The sequence below is a fragment of the Ciconia boyciana genome, chromosome 1, assembly GCF_034638445.1.
Source record: "Ciconia boyciana chromosome 1, ASM3463844v1, whole genome shotgun sequence".
In the NCBI taxonomy this organism is placed as follows: Eukaryota; Metazoa; Chordata; class Aves; order Ciconiiformes; family Ciconiidae; genus Ciconia; species Ciconia boyciana.
Genome location: NC_132934.1, coordinates 4,483,276 through 4,500,627, shown reverse-complemented (window position 1 = coordinate 4,500,627; position 17,352 = coordinate 4,483,276). Strand labels below are relative to the sequence as shown.

The following is a 17,352-nucleotide window of genomic DNA, read 5'->3' as shown; positions in this document are numbered from 1 at the left end:
GTGACAATCACTGTAATCCAAAAAACATGTCCACGGAGATATTATCGTCACCTTTAAATAGTAACCCGATGGTAAGAGCTCACCGGGGAAGCTGGACACTTTTCCCCCTGCAGATCCCAGCTCCTACAAAGTCCTCGAACCAGCAGACTTCAGGCAAAGCTTGGGCTGAGGCTGCTTTCTGCCCTCCTGCTGGAGCTGGGCCAGTGCAGAGAGGAATTCAAAATTCACAAAGCTATAAAGAGAAAGCACTGGAGGGCAAGTATGACTCCATGAGAAAGAGACTCCCAGGAGAAGAGGTAAAGCCCTATATTCTGGTCTCTTCTCCAGGAATTGCTCATGCTTACTGCAGTGAAGATTAGATAAAACGTATATGCAGCTCCTTTTATACTAAAGCTTGAAAAATACATCCTATGAGCTATGTAAATACACTTAAGAGCCAGTGAGAGCTCTGCCCTAACAGGAGAACAGCATATACCTACCTGTATTCTTGGAAATATTTTTATTTCTGGTGCATAAAAGTAAATCAAAGAGCAAAGCTGAGATCCTCACAGTTATGACTCATTTCTGCCAACCTCATGCTTTGGCAATAAAACTGCATATACACTCTCACAGGAGCCTGTAATAACAGGTCATATGAGGAATTTCAGTAGCCACTTAGGTCCTTAAAGTTACAATTCAGGTGCCCAAACTTTGATTAGAAGTTAAAAATGTATGCTAGCTTCCTTTTACTGCACCAGTGAACCCCTGAAGTCACAGCGTGGCATAGCAGCACTGCCTAGAGGTGGCCCAGTTTGCCAGCAGACATATGGGAAGCAAGCAAGGGAATTAGACACCAGAGATCATTGCACACAACTCTACCCGGAAAATGCACAGATAAACGTGGCTTCTATTCATGCCTCACATTGCTGGCACACATGCATTTTTATTTGGCTCAATGAAAATTTTTTTTTTTTTACATGTTGGTATTACCGTTCTAGTAGAGCAATGGAAGAAGAAGCACTCCTCTTTTCCAGGCCCAATTTTAAGACCATTTTGTATGCAAACTTCAGCTGTAAACTCTGCATTTGGATAGCTACAGGCCATAAAGAACTTAACTCAAAAAATTTACAAAACAAACAAGAAAAAGCCAACAAATTCTCTATACCTTGCCTGTGAACTTTCACATGGGAATCCCTCAGAAATCAGCACAAATGAACACTGTCAAGACACTGCACAAGCCTAAAACATCAAGCATTGTGTTGGTTTAGTAGAAGACATCATCCTACACACCTGTGTACCTAATTTCAGTTGTGTTAGTGTTTTCCTTATATGCAATTTATGGCTTGTGTTTAAAAAGCTACCATATATGACAAAGGGGCATTCTTTTGGGGGTTTTTTTTGTTTGCTTTTTTACAAAATCAAGTCTTTCACTAACTAACATAACAAGCACTATTCTGTTTCAGAGAGAAAGTGCTGTTAAACCTGCCTCCATGTGCTGCCTTTTTTGTCAAGATAATCACAAAAAATACGGCAAAATGTAATCTCTACATCACATATTTTAGATTCTCTCCATCATATTAGGTAACATTTTAAAAACTGCAAGGAAATGCAGAATCTACAAACGTACACGTAAAAAAAAAAATCAGGTTTCAAAATATGATTTTTTCAATTATTTTGTGTGTGATCCATCCCTGTGCACTGCATCAATGGTAACAGCCTGCTTGCCAAAACAGGGTATTTTCAAGAGCAGCAATTCCGCTGTCCCACAGGTGGATACACGACAATGAACTGAAGATCTAAGACTCCTTCTCCTCAAACAGGGCCTACCTGTAATTTCTTAGTACATGAAACTGCTCCAGTGTAAGCCTAACGAAATTTGATCCACCGCTTCAATACAGGTTTAACAGTTAACAATTTAGGGGCTATAAAAATGCGCAACTTCCTTTCTTTTTATCTGAAATGATAAGAAAACAATGTGTTTTTTGTTTTTTTGTTGCTCTTTTTTTTTTTTAAATAGTCCCTCCTGAGAGCATTTTGATAAGCTTACAGCTAAATAAATGATTTTCAGAAGATATGCAGTTAATTCACAAAAACACTTGGCAAAAATCTAACTTCAAATATCCAATTCATATAACATTATCCTTTATTTGTTTAATTCAAGTAAAATATTTTCCTCTGGCCTTTCTTTTTCATAGGCTTTTCACACCCACATAACAACCGAGTGACTCTTCCCTGACCCTGCCTCCCACGCCTTTGGGTACAACTGCTCGCTAGAAAGTCACCCTGCGCTTGAGCTCTTCTCCCAGGATCCAAAGGAAGCACTTAAGGAAAGGAAATCCAGTGCAGTGCTAGACCTGCCCCCCTCTTTTTTCTTCCCCTTAACTGCTGGGTTTATTTGCAGTTCCATAGGGACATGTGGTGTACAACTGCCCTCTTGGTTGCTGTTTCGGAAAAGAGGGATAAAATATCCACAAGTACAACACTGAAACTCCCAACCCAAGTGGGTTTGGGAACACAAGGCATCCCGGTGTCACCCACCCTGGGAATAACAGCAGCAGTGAATTCCTCCCTTTGTGGTGGACGGTTAGGATACAGCACCAGCAATTCCTACAGCTGCTGTCTGGAGGGGACTTGTCACAGAGTACGATAAATTAAATAATCACTGTTCTGCTTTCCCCATCTTTTAATAACCTATGCGTTCAAAACAATGTTCTGGAAATCCAAGAGCTACAGTGTCACATTATCAGCATCCTCTCTAAAAGGAAAACATAGTGATAATGCTGGTAAAGCACTGAAGGAAAGTTAAATAACACTATCTTCATTTTATCCACAACTAAGAATAAATAATGACTTGCCCAAGAAGCCCCCCTCCAAAAAATCCCTCCCAAAACCAGTGGCAGAGTTGACAGCAGATTCAGGGAGCACGACTTCCAGACCTAGCTCCGTCAGCCAACATGATTTCTTCTAGCCAACAGTATGTTAACGATTTGGGTTTTTTGAGAAACCACTAATTGATATCTTTTTTCTTGAGATTTGCAGAGCCGCTTAAAAATAACATCGTTTCTATTCTAGGCATATTTCAGGAAAAGTATCATTAGATTTAATTCCAGGGATGGACATCTGATTTTCATGTAAAATTCAAGAAGACCAAAGCCTTGTTCATTCAGTGAAGTGTAACAGGAAAATTGCAGCGTAGCGATGACTCCAGGATGACAGGATCCCAAAGCAGGAGGGCTGGCCCATCCTCTTTGCTTAGTAGCAACGTTAGCCAAGGTTTGTAGGTTAAAGGTGGGAGGGAACAGCAATTTCAAATTGTTTTAGTCGACCTGATCGACAAAGTTTCCCCCCTTACTTACAGACTCCTAAACTGTGGCAGGCCAGCTAGTATTTTCTGTAAAACCTGCTCCAGTAAAAACCGAATACACCTTGCCACATTCAAAAAGCTGTTGAAGAGCTTTCTTTCAATTACATTTAGCAAGATACCATCTTAGCACTGAAAATGAGAAGTACATAAACTTACCAGTGCATTATCAGGAGAAGCATCAGAAATAAAGTTTAGGTGTTATTCAGTAGTCAGCTCCTTCCTGGCACAAAATAAATCCCACAGTCAGCAGGTACTAGAACTGTCTCTCCTTTGCTAGTCATACCCATACGCTCACAGACGTCTTCTGAATCTGCCACCAACAAAAGAAACCACAATAAGACTGCTTCCCTAATGCTTCATAACTGAGTCAGTAGGTCAACAATTCCTTCGGTTTAGGAGCCAGACCAATTCCCTTAAACACCCCCTTTTTTTTCTGATGGAGAAGCCAACCGTCTCCTGCCCGTGGCAGCCCATTTGCTTCCAGAACAGAACCAAACCGCTCCAAACCGCCACCTTGTTTTGGCGCAGACATCCGTCCTGACGCAACTCCATTTTGTCTCTCACGTCTGGGAAAAACCACGAGAAAATACTTACAATTGAAAGACAATCAGGAAACTGCTCCTTGTGCACCTTGCACGCTGCTGCCGGCTCTCAGCCCACATTCTCGTTTCCCATCCCTGAGATGGAGTGGCATGAAGAAGGGCACTTCACGTAATACCAGACCTATCCCTGGTCTGCCTTGTTCCATGCAAGCACAGAATATCCTGCGTGTGCATTTCAGGCGCACTGCTCGAACAAAGAGAAAGCTCTGAAGCTGCTATCCCTCTTCCCGATCCATGACTCAAAACGTCTGGTTGAAAACTGGTTTCGTAATAACCCTTTAGTACCACCTACTCACATCAGAGTGATTCTTGCAGCAAATGCACAGGAAATCACCAAGGAGTGCCAATGGAGCTACTATTCCAAGAACTAGCTCTTTCAGTTATTCCTTCATCATTTGGAAACCGAGATGCTTTTACTTTCCCTATCGCACAGGATATATTTTTTTTTAAGAAGAGCTTTTAACAATGATCCTGTGAAATATTTTGTTGATAAATCACCAGCTGAAAACTTGCCCACTGTAAAAAAAAAAAAAAAAGAATTTCACAATACTCGTTCCAGAAAATACAGTAACTCCTTTCTGGAAATAACTCACTGGACAAAAATCAGAAGGGCAGAATTAATTTTCAGAGACAGTCTGCATCCTGCAGAGCACACAAAGACGGTGTAGTCAGCCACGTGCCTTTCTGACCACCAACAGCAGACCCCTGACTCACCCAACCACAAGATGAGTCGCTATGAATGATTTCCTCTTCTTCCACACTCCCCCGGGGTGCTCTGTGCCATCGGCATATCCTGAGCCTAATCCCGACTTTGATGGAAATTCCAAAACTCATCTCGTAAGGCTGTGGCCACCAGCTAACGATGCAGCCATCTGCTAGCTCCTGCTTTGAGTCACCTGTCAGCAATACAAAAGGAAATTACTCAGCAGCAAGCACGTGGAAGCCTACTGCTACAGTCTCTCATGTACCCCTTACAGGAATACAAAATTCTGGAGCACTCCAATCGCCCTGAAGGAAAAGTGTTATATTCTGTAGCACTAATACTCAAAAAGGTGGAACTTGGTTAAAAAAAAACAAAACAAAAAAAACCAGGACCGCAGGCAGAGAGCATTTCGGCTGGGTTTTCAATGCCAGCATCACTGAAACTGCCATGGAAGGGGGGACAAAAAAAAAAAAAGAAGACATTTCACAAACACTAGACCTTCACTGTGCGTGACAAGAAAAATAATTAAAACAACTGAGAGAACTAATCTGTGGCTGCTTAGGAAGTTAACTCTTCGAAGGAAGTGATTAAGTAAGAGAACAAAAGCAAAGTGTTATGTTTATCAAACAAGTAAACTTAACACACGAGAGTACTTATTCATGTAAGTAAAGACCAAGTACTGTCACAGCCCTCCCCGTGAGCATAGGTTCACACAGGGCTGGGATCTTATTGATTGTTAAGCAGTTATTATTTCAAATAAATAAATCTTTTAAGAAATATGAAGCACTGCTTTGCGAAAATGCCAAATGCTATCAGAAAGGCAGCCACACCATCCTGTGTCTCTTTATGAAATTCCCTTTATCTAACTGCTATTCAGGACAAAATTCACAAGGATTTTCCTGAGAAAATGTGATTAACCACTACATTATCTACAATTCAGTCCAGCAACAGTCATTTTTTTGTTTCATCACAAATTGCACAGCTCACGAATTCAGCCCTCCGAAACGAGACTCCCAACTTCTCCCAAAAAATAGCAGACGAACAGAAGACAGTTAGTATACATGACGCTTTGAATCTTCAGGAACTTCACAAAAATTAATTAATACTAAAGATCTAATTGTCTAACCTGCTTCTGCATGCAGAAAGAGCCAGACCTGGTGCCTCTACAGTGGGGGAGGGAGGCACTTCTTGTTCCTGTTTCATACTTGACTTTTTTTCCTGTGCAGGAGATGATCTAATTATTCAACGTGTCAGTATATTGCTTCACCCTTTCTCGTGTGTCTCCTTACATTAACATATTTTAACAATTCAGCTCATTAGGAAAGAAGCAAGGAACAAAACGGCAAATTGTCCTTAAAAATCAATCACAAAGGCAGGAGTCTTTCCATGTTTTGTCCTGTACCTATCTGAAACTCTACGAGAGCACACAACCAACGAAGCTGAATGTAAACCAGCAACAAACCTGCCTAAACCCAATCCTCACGCTGCTCAGATGTAAGCGTACCTGTTCAAGACACAAGCCTGATCGGTGAGCTCCGTGAAGGAATAATTTTGGATCCTGCCCGATTAGGAAGGAAAAGAAACTCCCAAATGACAGCCTTTTATTGTTCCCGAACGTGCTGATGCTCAGCTGCAGGCACTATCGGTGAGAGGGGGCTGATGGATCTCATGTATAATAATTGGGCATGGGTGATGAAAGCGAGGGATCAAACCACATAAGGCTGCTACTGATCGACTTGAAATGGATCTGAAAAACCCTGAAATCCAAATATAATGTGTATGGCACCTGCATTTGCATACGTAGGATGCCAGCCGAAGTTTCCGAGCCTTTTTATCAAATGCTTTTCTTACAGTAAAGAGCCATTCAACACCCAGCCCTTTCAGCAGATAAGGATTTGAGAGATGTTCTTGTGTTGTAAACCTTGCGTGGAATTACAACAGGTTTGCTCATGAATTGGTTTGAGCAGGGTCCCCATGGCATATATTAAAACCACCAGTTCTTGGGAAACGTTTCTTCAGCAAGTTTTGTGTATAATAGCATGTCCTATATATAAACCTGTTTACGACTATTTCTAAAGACGAGCTCGTTCTGAAGCAGTTCCTTTATTGTGATCGAACATGCTGGATTCGTTCCCAGTTAAGGCTTATATAAGGCCTTCAAGGAAGTAGAAACTTATTTTGTACGAAATCAAGCCAGTATAGTAGTAGGTGCAACGGAATTATCCTGTTACACATTAAGTTTTTACTAATAAAAGACCTGCATTGCAGTCATAAAGTCAAATGCTGCATCCCACTACTACAAACAGTCAAATATTTCCTGCCATAAAATCAAAACCTACTCAGCCAAAGGAAAGATGACAGGTAAAAAGCATCCGCTTTTTGGTATATAAACATCACGCTCCTTAAAATAAAAAACATGTAGTAGCTGGAATGGCTCATCTTCATCACTTGCCCAAGTCTGATTTAACTTTGGTTAAAAAAAAAAAACAAAAAACAAAAAACAAAACCCAAAAACACACATTCAGAAGACAACCATTTTCAAATGCATGATGTAAACTTTCTCAATGTCAGTTTTTTTACAAGTACGTTGTTGGTATTTTTGTTCTTCTGAACAAATCACTCCACTGGCAGGTACATTCACTCTGTCTAATAACATAGCTTTCTGAACTGTGGTCTGCAGTACGTCCGTGTTAAGCTTATTCCCATGGCCTCTGTTAGATGGGAGCACACCCAGGTGTGCTTGCAGTGATGGCTCACTCCAGAAACCCTTGCAAGGATGCAGCACAGCTAAGTCTGTACCAGGTTTGGTTCCCACAGCCTCACACAGGCCTCTGACACTGCTCCAGCAACATGTACGATTCCCAGGACTACCAGATACTGCCAAGCCATGCCAAACACGAACTCAGGCTTTAGGACCAAAAACTGGATATGTGACCAGGTCTTAAAACTCAAGGTCTTGCTAGTCTGGGAATAAAACTACCAAATTGGTATACTGTAGCATCAGGCTGACCTTCCTTCAGGCACTTTAAAATGAAAAACAAAACAAAACCAAAACAAACAAAAACAAAACCAAACACCCCACCCCACTAAACAAAAAAGAAAGATTGTGAATAATGTCTTATGGTGGTCTTCATGCTGCACAGAAGAGACCTGGTCTAAGCGCCATGCAGTATTGGTGCAGGGAGCCTGCCTGGGCTCAAAGCATCCGTGTCTTACGTGGGCTGGGAGGACAGCATGGCTCCCTGAGTGGGCGCAGTTAGTACACACACACAGTCAGTGAGACAAAAATAGCCACTTCATTTAGGTGTCCACATCCAAATAAATAAATCAGTCTCCACCTGATTAGCATGGGCACTTTCCACAGCACTTCATCGATAATGTCAGGGCTTTTTCCCCTCAGCCATGTCCCATTTTGTGCTACCACGCAGAGGCAGTTCAAGGACTAAACCAGCTGCAAACTAAACCTCCTCTTGCTTAAGATTAAAATGTTATAGGACTGACCTTGTAGGTACTTCAGCCTCACCCCACAGCACTGAGGTTCAGCACAAAGCACACCACCAAAATTTTCTTTGGAAAGTATGGTCAAAGATGCTACTCATCCTTCCGCATCTTCCTATTGCTAAGTCTCTTACCTGGGAAGTGGGAGACATTCTGCTTTCTCCTCCCATCCCCACAACCTAGCAGTGTGCTGTAATTTTGATACCACACATTTATGAGCTGAGTGGTGACCTCTCACCCCTCTTTCTGAATCATGCCGCTGCTCACAAAGACATAAAAGATTCAGAGTGAGAGAATATGCAAGAGCAGCTTGACCCTTACCCTACAGAGAAAAGGACTTATCTGGGCATTCGGAGGTCTAGGTTTTGATTTCTTTTCTTAATCCTCTTTATGCATTTTACCTAAGCCGTATAAGCAAACCTCAAGTTAGGACAGCTACACTTCTAGCATTTAATACTGGCACTTTTTTTTTCCTTCCCACTTAGCTTGCTGGCAATTCTTAGATGTTTAACTCTTCTTACTCCTTCTACAGGCATCTTCCGTATTATTTTAAGTTTGTAATTCCAGTGTTGGCAATTTCAAGGTTTTTTAGATTTCGTCTCCCAGGCTTGCACACAAACAGCATGCACAAAGAAAGTCTGGAGCTGTAGGAGCTGATAGGAATGGCTGAATTCTGACCCTGGCACAAAAAGGATGACTTGAGGGACATGTGAGGCACTACAGAATTGCTCTCCTGACTTATGCTGGTAGCTACAACAGATGGATCACATAATCCAATCCAAACAGCAAGCAAGTTTCTTGGTAATAAGAGAAAAGGGCACGATGACCTCTAGGTAAAAATCCTAGGAACAGCAAGCACACATAAACATCAACCTGAGCAACTCTTAATTCTGCACCAGAGCTTGAACTGAAGAGAGCAGTAAAGACAAACACCCAAGACCGGTTTAATTCAGACTGTAATTCACTGCATACACATGCCAAATTGTGGTATAAACCTCATGCCTTTTAACGCTCCTCATTGTAAGGCCTATTCTTATCTTGGTGATGAATGTAGGTTTTTAGAAAGATTTTGGATCCTTTTGCAATTTTTGGTGCAGCCGCCTTTAGCAGAGAGGAAGCTGGAAGTGCTTCACGTTACTAGCTGGGGTGGAATACGTCCTAGTACTCTTCTACAAATGCAGGGCATCTCATGACAGGGCTCTGCTGATGAATTACTGTACAGCTACAGACAAGCGCATTATTGTTACCTCCTTCTCCCTGAAACAAAGGTGTTTTAATTTTAGATTTATTTTGTTTGCAAAGTGTATTCAGTTCCTCACAGGGGAGGCAATACCAGCATAAATTCTGCTTCCTTGGTATGAAGGCACAGACCTCTTGAGTTAGCATATACCTTATAGACTAAAAACTTCCCTGTTCCTCCTTCTGATTAACAAATCCTTGAAGAGCTCAGTTCCCCAGCACTCAGAAAAGTGATAGGGTAGCAGGGGCCTTAAGTATTCATTTTCTGCCCAGAACAAGGGAGCATTTCAGAAATTAGTATTGGGAGGAGGATGGATTGGGGGGGGGGGGGGGGGGGGGGTATTTCCTTTATTTTGAGCCCTTAGTTCACACCACTAGATGGCACGTTTGAAACTCTTGGCTTCTCAGTGAAATCACAACAAAGTCTTTGCTCTCCATCACACCATGTCTATCCTGCTAGCCTCGCCTGGGATGGAAGAGTACAGGTAAAATGGTATCTCAAAAGCCAAAGAACCAAGATATGACGACAACAGCATGTAAAAGTGTGCCCATGCGGGAAGGCACATAACTCAGCGACCTGAGAGCATGACTGCAGGGAGTCCTGAGCTCCAGATGGCCTTGGTAACTATCACTTCATGTCTTGAGAGAGCTTCTGTTGGAGAGGGAGCAGAGGCAAGAGGAAAATGGGAAAGGAGGGTGAGAGCTGAACCTTTGGAGGCAAAATGCTGCCTTTAACCGCAAGATGAGCAATGCTCTGCTCTCTGCAGATCCCCGAAAGCTCAACAGACACAAAAACCATTTGCAACCTCTCCAACGCATCACTGCCATGAACTGATGGGAGGGAGAGCATTCAGGGCACAACCAAACTGCAGGGGAAGATTTAACCAACCCCCAGCATCATGTTTTGCCATTGCAAGATCTAGCTTTTCCAAAAAGGTCAAGCACTTCGCATCCCACAGACCCAAGCGCTCCATGGCACATAAGCAAACACGCAGCAGCCCACAACCCACTGAGTCACCTTCACGGGCAAGTCACCCCTTGTGCTGGACACGTTTCGCAGTGTACCTAGCTGTGCCCCAGTGTACTGGCCTTGGCAGGTGTGCCAGTGTTTGGCAGCACTGCTTCCTTTAGGATTCTTGCTTGTTCTTGCTGCCAGTTCGTTAATTTAACTCAACCCACTTTAACAGTACATCAGTACAAGCACGTATCCGCCCCAACTAACATTTCCTCAAAAAAGAACAAGTCGGTTCAACACCAATGTAATGATCGCAGGCATTCAGAGACGGTACTTGTCATGGCATCGCACCCCACATTCCCTGTGTGTGCAATTTCAATAGATGAGGATTAACAATTTACTATGAGCGCTTCAACACCTGACTCAGTCCTTGGACCTGGCACTCATGTCAATGGAAAAATAACTGTCAATTTAAACTGGAGGAGGAAAGAAATTTTGTTGATAGACCCCAAGGGCAATGGCAAAGAATGCTTCTTGTTCGGATGGAAGAAGAAATACCATCTTCCCCCTTCCAAGAAAGAACAGCTCGGCCCCAGCACTGTGGCAAAAAACATTTGTTTTCCTTCCCTTATGTAGGATTTAGCTCTGTAAAGATGCCCCAAACTAAACGGCAGAGACACACTGAACTGCCCTCACCATCATCAGCGTCACTGAAGGACCAAAACACACTCCTGAGGCAGTACAGGAAAGCTTGCCGTAGCAGCGTCCATCCTAGATTGCTCTTTGGGAATTCTGCTCATTCCTGGTCTATCAGTCTGGCACTACTTGTGTACTTACATATTCATGTTTACATAGTATCAACCTGCTGGGCAAATATTCCTCCAAACGCACCAGAGTATATTTCTGTGTTGATGTCTACACTCTGCCAACAAAGAGTCTGTAGACATCAACACACAGCAGTAGTATCCTGCAGAAATATTCCAGGGAGGCCTCTATTTTCAATGTACAAACAACTGAAGATAAACTAATTTCAAACATAATGACGCAATAACCTCACTTGAATCTTTTCAGTCCCCTTGGGCCTGCACTTTGGATGCAGCTCCTACTCCTACAAGGACATGCCAACGCAGAGATGCCGGCAGTTTGAGGGGACTATGGCAATTACTACAGTTTGAGCTCCGTTTTCGGAGCTATGGAAAGGAATGGCTGTAGGCTGTCTCAAAATGCAGGTTTCCACTGGATGATGCTGAACCTCTTCCAAATATGTACCTACCACGTACTTTGACTGCTTTTAAATGAGAACCACAAGTACTCTGACAGACGGATTTGTTTCTCAGTGTGATTACAAACTCCACTGCAAAACTTGGTGGGGAAAAAAATGGCAGATATCTATAAATTAAAATCCTTGGAGCTCTGTTCCAGATTTTTCTCCTAAGCCAATGAAACCCTCAATACACTGTATCCCAACTGGAAGAGAGAAGGAGACTTGACAAGTGGGATTTATCTCGCTTCTATTTACATACCTGCAGAGTTGACGTTCAAATCTGAGTTAGTCACGGGGAACCCCTTTATAGTCAGTGCAACGAAAGCGTCACTTGCCATGACATGATTCATCTGACTTAGTCCAGTTACTTGGGATGTTTTCCCTCACAGAAGGGAAGCTGGGAACTTCACAGCCCTGTCAGATGAATAACGGTGGTATCAATTCTCAAACGCTGCTTTAAGCTACTGCAAAAAGCGACACGTAAAATGGGAGCTTTTTTGATAGTGACTTGTTGTGCGGATTTTATCTACTTATTTAAGTGGAAAAACACAAGTAGGAGTGTTGCCTCTTAAAGTTTTTGTTCAAGAATTCTCTTGTTCAAGAATTCTCTTGTTCAAATTCACAAACAAAATTTTGCAGCGTTGGCCTAGTACACAAGAGGTGGACAAAGAATTTGGGCCAATGTGCAAAGGCAAAGTAATTGATCCATTTTCACTCTTAAATAATTTGAAAGCAAACCGAGCAACAGAAAGAGCAGAAGGTGGATTTTATCATGCAATATCCTTCTACTTCAATAAAAGGATGTTTATGAGGAAGGAAGAATAACCTTATGGTTAAGGGCAAGATGTTCAAAGAGCACTCCCAGCTCTGGATTGCACTTCCCACTTATGTAAGTGGGCAGTATAACCAGTAAGTCTCCACCTCAGTGCCACACACATCACGTTTACTGCCTCAGATTTACATTGCTAGAGAAGACACGGACATGGAAGAAGATCTTCTTCCAAGACGACGAAACGGGCGCTGCTGAAGCAGTTTCTCTAGAGCACAGCATCAAGGGCTAAGCTCTCCTTGTATGGAAAACCTGACTGCAAAGAGGATGGATCCCAAGGACAATTACAAGGATGTGGCTATTAATGAGTAGAGCTGAAACTCGTGACGTTGCTCTGGCCTCTGCAGCACTGCTTCATTTGATGTATCTTATCTGGAAACTCCCTGGCCGGTCAGCCTTGCTCTCAGCGTAAGAAGAGTTAGCAGCAAGCGTTTCCTTAACCTCAGTGCCCTTGCTGATCTCCTCCTCAGCAAACAACCACATGTATATAAACAGCTTTCTGAAGAAACTGGAGAGACCAGAAAGGACCACTTCTGCGAAATTAACGTGAACTCTTAATACTTGAGCATGTGTCCTGGGGCTGTGGTACGGGCCTGGCTGTGCCCAGCTGCAATCCGTCTGAGCTGGACCTCCGCCTGCGAATAGAGGCGATCTTCTAATACAGCATGTTAAGACTAACCTCAGAGGCATCACAATAACTTTTAACACAGCAGAGGGTTTTTAATTTCAGACCTCTATGCTGCTGATGCAGAATCAGACCTTGGAAATGTAGAAGTAATTCATACAGCGTTTAGTTCTCTTTTAATTATTTATCTCCGATCTACATAAACAGACCCACTCCACTCTCACCAATACTTGTAGCTAAATTACTATATTACGGTAGATTAGCAGCTTCTTCTGCAAAACTGGCGGTATACGATTGGCTGCCACGAAAAGTCAACATCCTTGGTCAAAGAGCATCTAACAATTAATAAACTTCATTTAGCTGCCACCAGTGATGTCACCAAGAGCAAAGTACAACAACAGAACTGACAGCCAGGCGGGACAGAGCTTTTCTCAAGTATTGTTCGAGCGACAATCAAACAAACCCCTCATTGTTTATCTGCCTGTGGAAGCGGATGGCACACAAACAGCTACCTACGTGTTTCTCAACACATACTGGGAGATGCTTAGGCAAATTTATCACTGGAAGAGAAGAGCATATCCAACAGACTGCAAGCTGAATCATGTAAATTTGGGTAAAGAGAATACCATTAAAGAAGCAAAATTAATGTTAAGTGTATCAGATGAAAGATTTCATTTCTAAAGCCAGCACCTGAACACAAATTCAAGCTACTTCGAAGATATTCAGGTCATTCAGACAATTATTTTAAAATGGCAGAGAAAGACAGGCTGATGATCCATGTATGGAAATAGGAGCCAGAAGCTCTGAATCATTCATAACAACACTTAGCAGTTATATCATCTGCAGATCTCAAAGCTACTCTGCAAAATGGGTATGAATCGCTGGCACCCAACTGTGGCTCCTCTGCAGTTGGTTGGCATCACACCGCTGCACCAGGAGGCCTGGAGAGCACAAGGGTGCTTTCCAAACAGCAGTCAGTAATTACAGCTTTTGTCCCTGTTTATCCACCTACCTACCTGCAATTCTAATTCAGCATTTCCCATGGCTGATAGCTACAGCCATATCCAATCTCCCTCTGCACAAACACAGGAGAAAGCGAAGTCTTCATTCAGTTCTGTGATATCTCTGTCAAATCTCCTTTTTTAGAGTCAAAGCTGCTTGAGAGCCGTGTTTTATTCCGATCTCCAACAGCCGTATGGACTTGGTGGACTCTCAGCACCTCTTGTATCTGAGAGTGATCTTTCATGCTACTCTTGTATTTAAAAGTAACACAGGGCTCAGCTGAGCCCATCTTTTACAGCCCTGTGCTGTTTTTTCCTCAGTCACATTGATACTGAAGCCCTTAGATTTACTTTGCAAGAAAAGGAGGCTCATGTACTGAGAAAATAAAGTGCTGTGCTGAAATAACAAAATTACTCTCAAAGATAACAGCAGGCTCCACATCGCCAGAGCACTGGCTTTCCACCTGATCCACTCAATGCCACTACACCCAGTTTGAACATTTGAGGTCACAGATGATTCCTATAAACTGTCTGTGCCCCAACACTCCTCTGCGTAATGGCAACGGCCGTTTCACAGGGCAGAAGTGGAGGACTGAAAGGATATTTGCCTTTTAATTGCAGAACACCTCGTTAACAACACTGCATTGCTATTATCCGTCACTATTTCGGCAGCTACCTGTTACAGCTGCATGGTTAGAAATATAAGCAGCTCTAACTATGGGGCGCGTACCTGTTTCTACATCACTTCAACAACACTCCCTTTAGCCAGCCCCATTCTTGCTGTACCTATGTGCCAAGAAACAAGGGTATCAGCTGTTGTGATCAGCTGTCCACGAAAGATCAGAAGTACTGCATGCTGAAAGATTAAGTAAATGTAAAACCCACTGTCCTGCAGATGAAACTCCATGACAAGACACATTTCCCTGAACTAGATCTGGCAAAGAGATACAATTAAAAGGAAAAAAAAAAAAAAGAAAGGATCCCCTCCCACCCAAGAAAAAAGCCACTATCAAAACCCTGTGTATTTCTGCCAGCTATGAAAGTCTCAGACACTGAAAGTTTAAGTCTCTTCTGCACTTTCATCCCTCAATCAGTTTTACTATGTATTACGTACTTAAACCAACACCAACACCTGAGAATGTATTTTAATGAAGCCTTGATTTGTAGCCCATTTTTACTAGCTACCACTACAATCAGTGTGAAATTAAAACCTTACATTCTCCCAGCTGCATCCTTTTACCTCTATTTGACCCCACAACGAAGTCATAATCGAGTTTTAGATACCCTCTTTCTTCCCACTCCAGCAATGGGATGGATGGAACGAGAAGCAAAATTCCTCTGCAGGTTGAGCCTGAATTAGGAGGGACAAAGATTTTATTAAAATTGGAAAGTGACTGAGATTGCACAGGAAAACACGGACTAAACCCATCGGGATAAATGAGATTCTATCTTGTAAAGCTGGTTTTGGCAGCAGGGTCCTCGTTTTTGTATAAAACTTCCTATCTCACCTCCTGAGAGTTTTCTGTAACAGAAGTTGCCTGTGTTTGAGATACTTCTCCCAGTAACGCGAACATCATATAATGAAGCTACAATAACTTCAAAGGAAGAGGCTGCTGAGGGCAAAGCTGAAAAACATTTATTGTCACCCAGACCAATTTTTATGAACTTGCTCAAGCAGAATCATTTTTCCTATCACCTTCTCCAGGCGTGCCTTCAAAGAGAAGCGAAGCTGCTTCCCCTCAGCACTGAGCTGCAGAGAAAACCATTTCCTGGTCAAGCCCAGCCTGTGCCAAGACACTGCTCGGCCGAGCCGTAGCGCCAAGTAGTGCTGAGAACTGCAACTCACAGCAAGGACCAATTTTAACAAGCACAACTTCCTGCTTTTCAAGGGGCTTATCTGAATTCCTCTTCTTCCAAATTTGCTGGATATTTCTAAGACTTGACATATATTTCTTTCCTTCAGTAACTGTACCTATGTCCCTCCACTGGCCTCATCTGATACTCAGGAATTACTCTCTCCTGTCCTCCTTAGCTCCATTAGTTACACAAAAAATTCAGTCTCCTGCTTCCTTCTCTAGTCCAAAATTCGTGTTACATTATTTTCATTTCCAGTATCATTTGAATTCAGCAATAATGGTCCTCAGTCTTCACTGCGGATACTCAGGCTTTTTTAAGTCAGTCCACTATGTCTGCTTTTTTAAGTCAGTCCACTATGTCTAAACATGGAGTCAGGAAATCATTTTTTTTAAAAGGCATATAAAATTTGGATAGTTATTTTATTCTTTCAGTTCATAGAGGAATTTAAAAAATAAATGTTACTAAAAATTAAGGCCCCAAAGGACAACATCTTAATTTCATGTGGATTACTGACACGCCTAAAATGCTTTGCTACATAAGGACCTACCAATAGATCTCCTATGCTCCCAGCAACTCCAGTGCGGTCCAGCTGAGTCCAGTATAAAACACATCCCTGCTGAAAGGGGGGAACTCACATGTCCTCCTGTCGTTCATGCTCCTGTGCCAATGCTAGCACTTGGTTTGCTCCATCCAACTGCACGAATCCGGCCCCCAGCGCAAGGTCCAAGCCTGGGTTAAGGATAAAGATGGGGCAACCACCTTCAGTGGCAGTGTGGACTTAGGCCTCATTAAGGGGACTGTGAAGATAAAGCCTAAGCAACCAGAAAAGAGAAAGGTGATGAAGCGAACAGAGAAATACAGATGTGACCAGATGAGCTACAGTCTGTCCGGAAGAGGGCAGTGACAGAAAGCAAGCTTGTCCTACAACCACCAGCCCACAGCAAAACATGCAGCCTTGCCTAGACAGGGTACTCTGCAGCACCATCATATTAAAAGGTTAAAAAAAAGAAAAAAGGCAATTAAAAATACGTGGAAGTATAAATTTTTCCAACAAGGTTGATTAGTGATACCTACTGATGTTGAAAACACATAGGCAGAACACACACCAAGCTTAAACTGGTCATCCAAACTGCAGCAGTCTCATACCATCAGGCTCCTTGGACTTCAGAGAACTGACTCTTGAGCTGTAACCGGAGTCTCAGCAAGGGGTCGTAATATTGAAATAACTTACAAGTTAGTTTAAGGCATATTTGGTAAGTGATGAAAATCAATAAAGGGATGATCAGTTAAAAGAAGGTCATTATCAGTGTGTCTGATCTTCCCTTTATCCTCTTTGCCTCCATTACCCAAAAACACACATCTGCTTTTGGAAAGTATTTATTACTTTTAATGACAAGTGTGACTGAACAATTTTCATAGCATTGACTGGTGGCCTT

The 17,352-nt window shown here is 42.5% G+C and overlaps 1 protein-coding gene across 7 annotated transcripts in view; it reads right to left on the bottom strand.

Annotated features, from left to right (window-relative positions):
- The window catches only part of LOC140649723 (uncharacterized), a 133,874-nt gene that overhangs the window by 29,946 nt on the left and 86,576 nt on the right, over positions 1-17,352 (bottom strand). For 2 of the 7 annotated variants that reach the window (XR_012041733.1, XR_012041739.1), the window contains exons 4-6: positions 4,660-4,841; positions 3,938-4,461; positions 3,500-3,653 (exon numbers count right to left, since the gene is read on the bottom strand). The exons of the other annotated variants lie outside the window; for them this stretch is intronic. The gene's annotated coding sequence lies outside the window, so the exon portion shown is untranslated. The remainder of the gene's footprint in view (positions 1-3,499; positions 3,654-3,937; positions 4,462-4,659; positions 4,842-17,352) is intronic. 7 annotated transcript variants of the gene reach the window in all.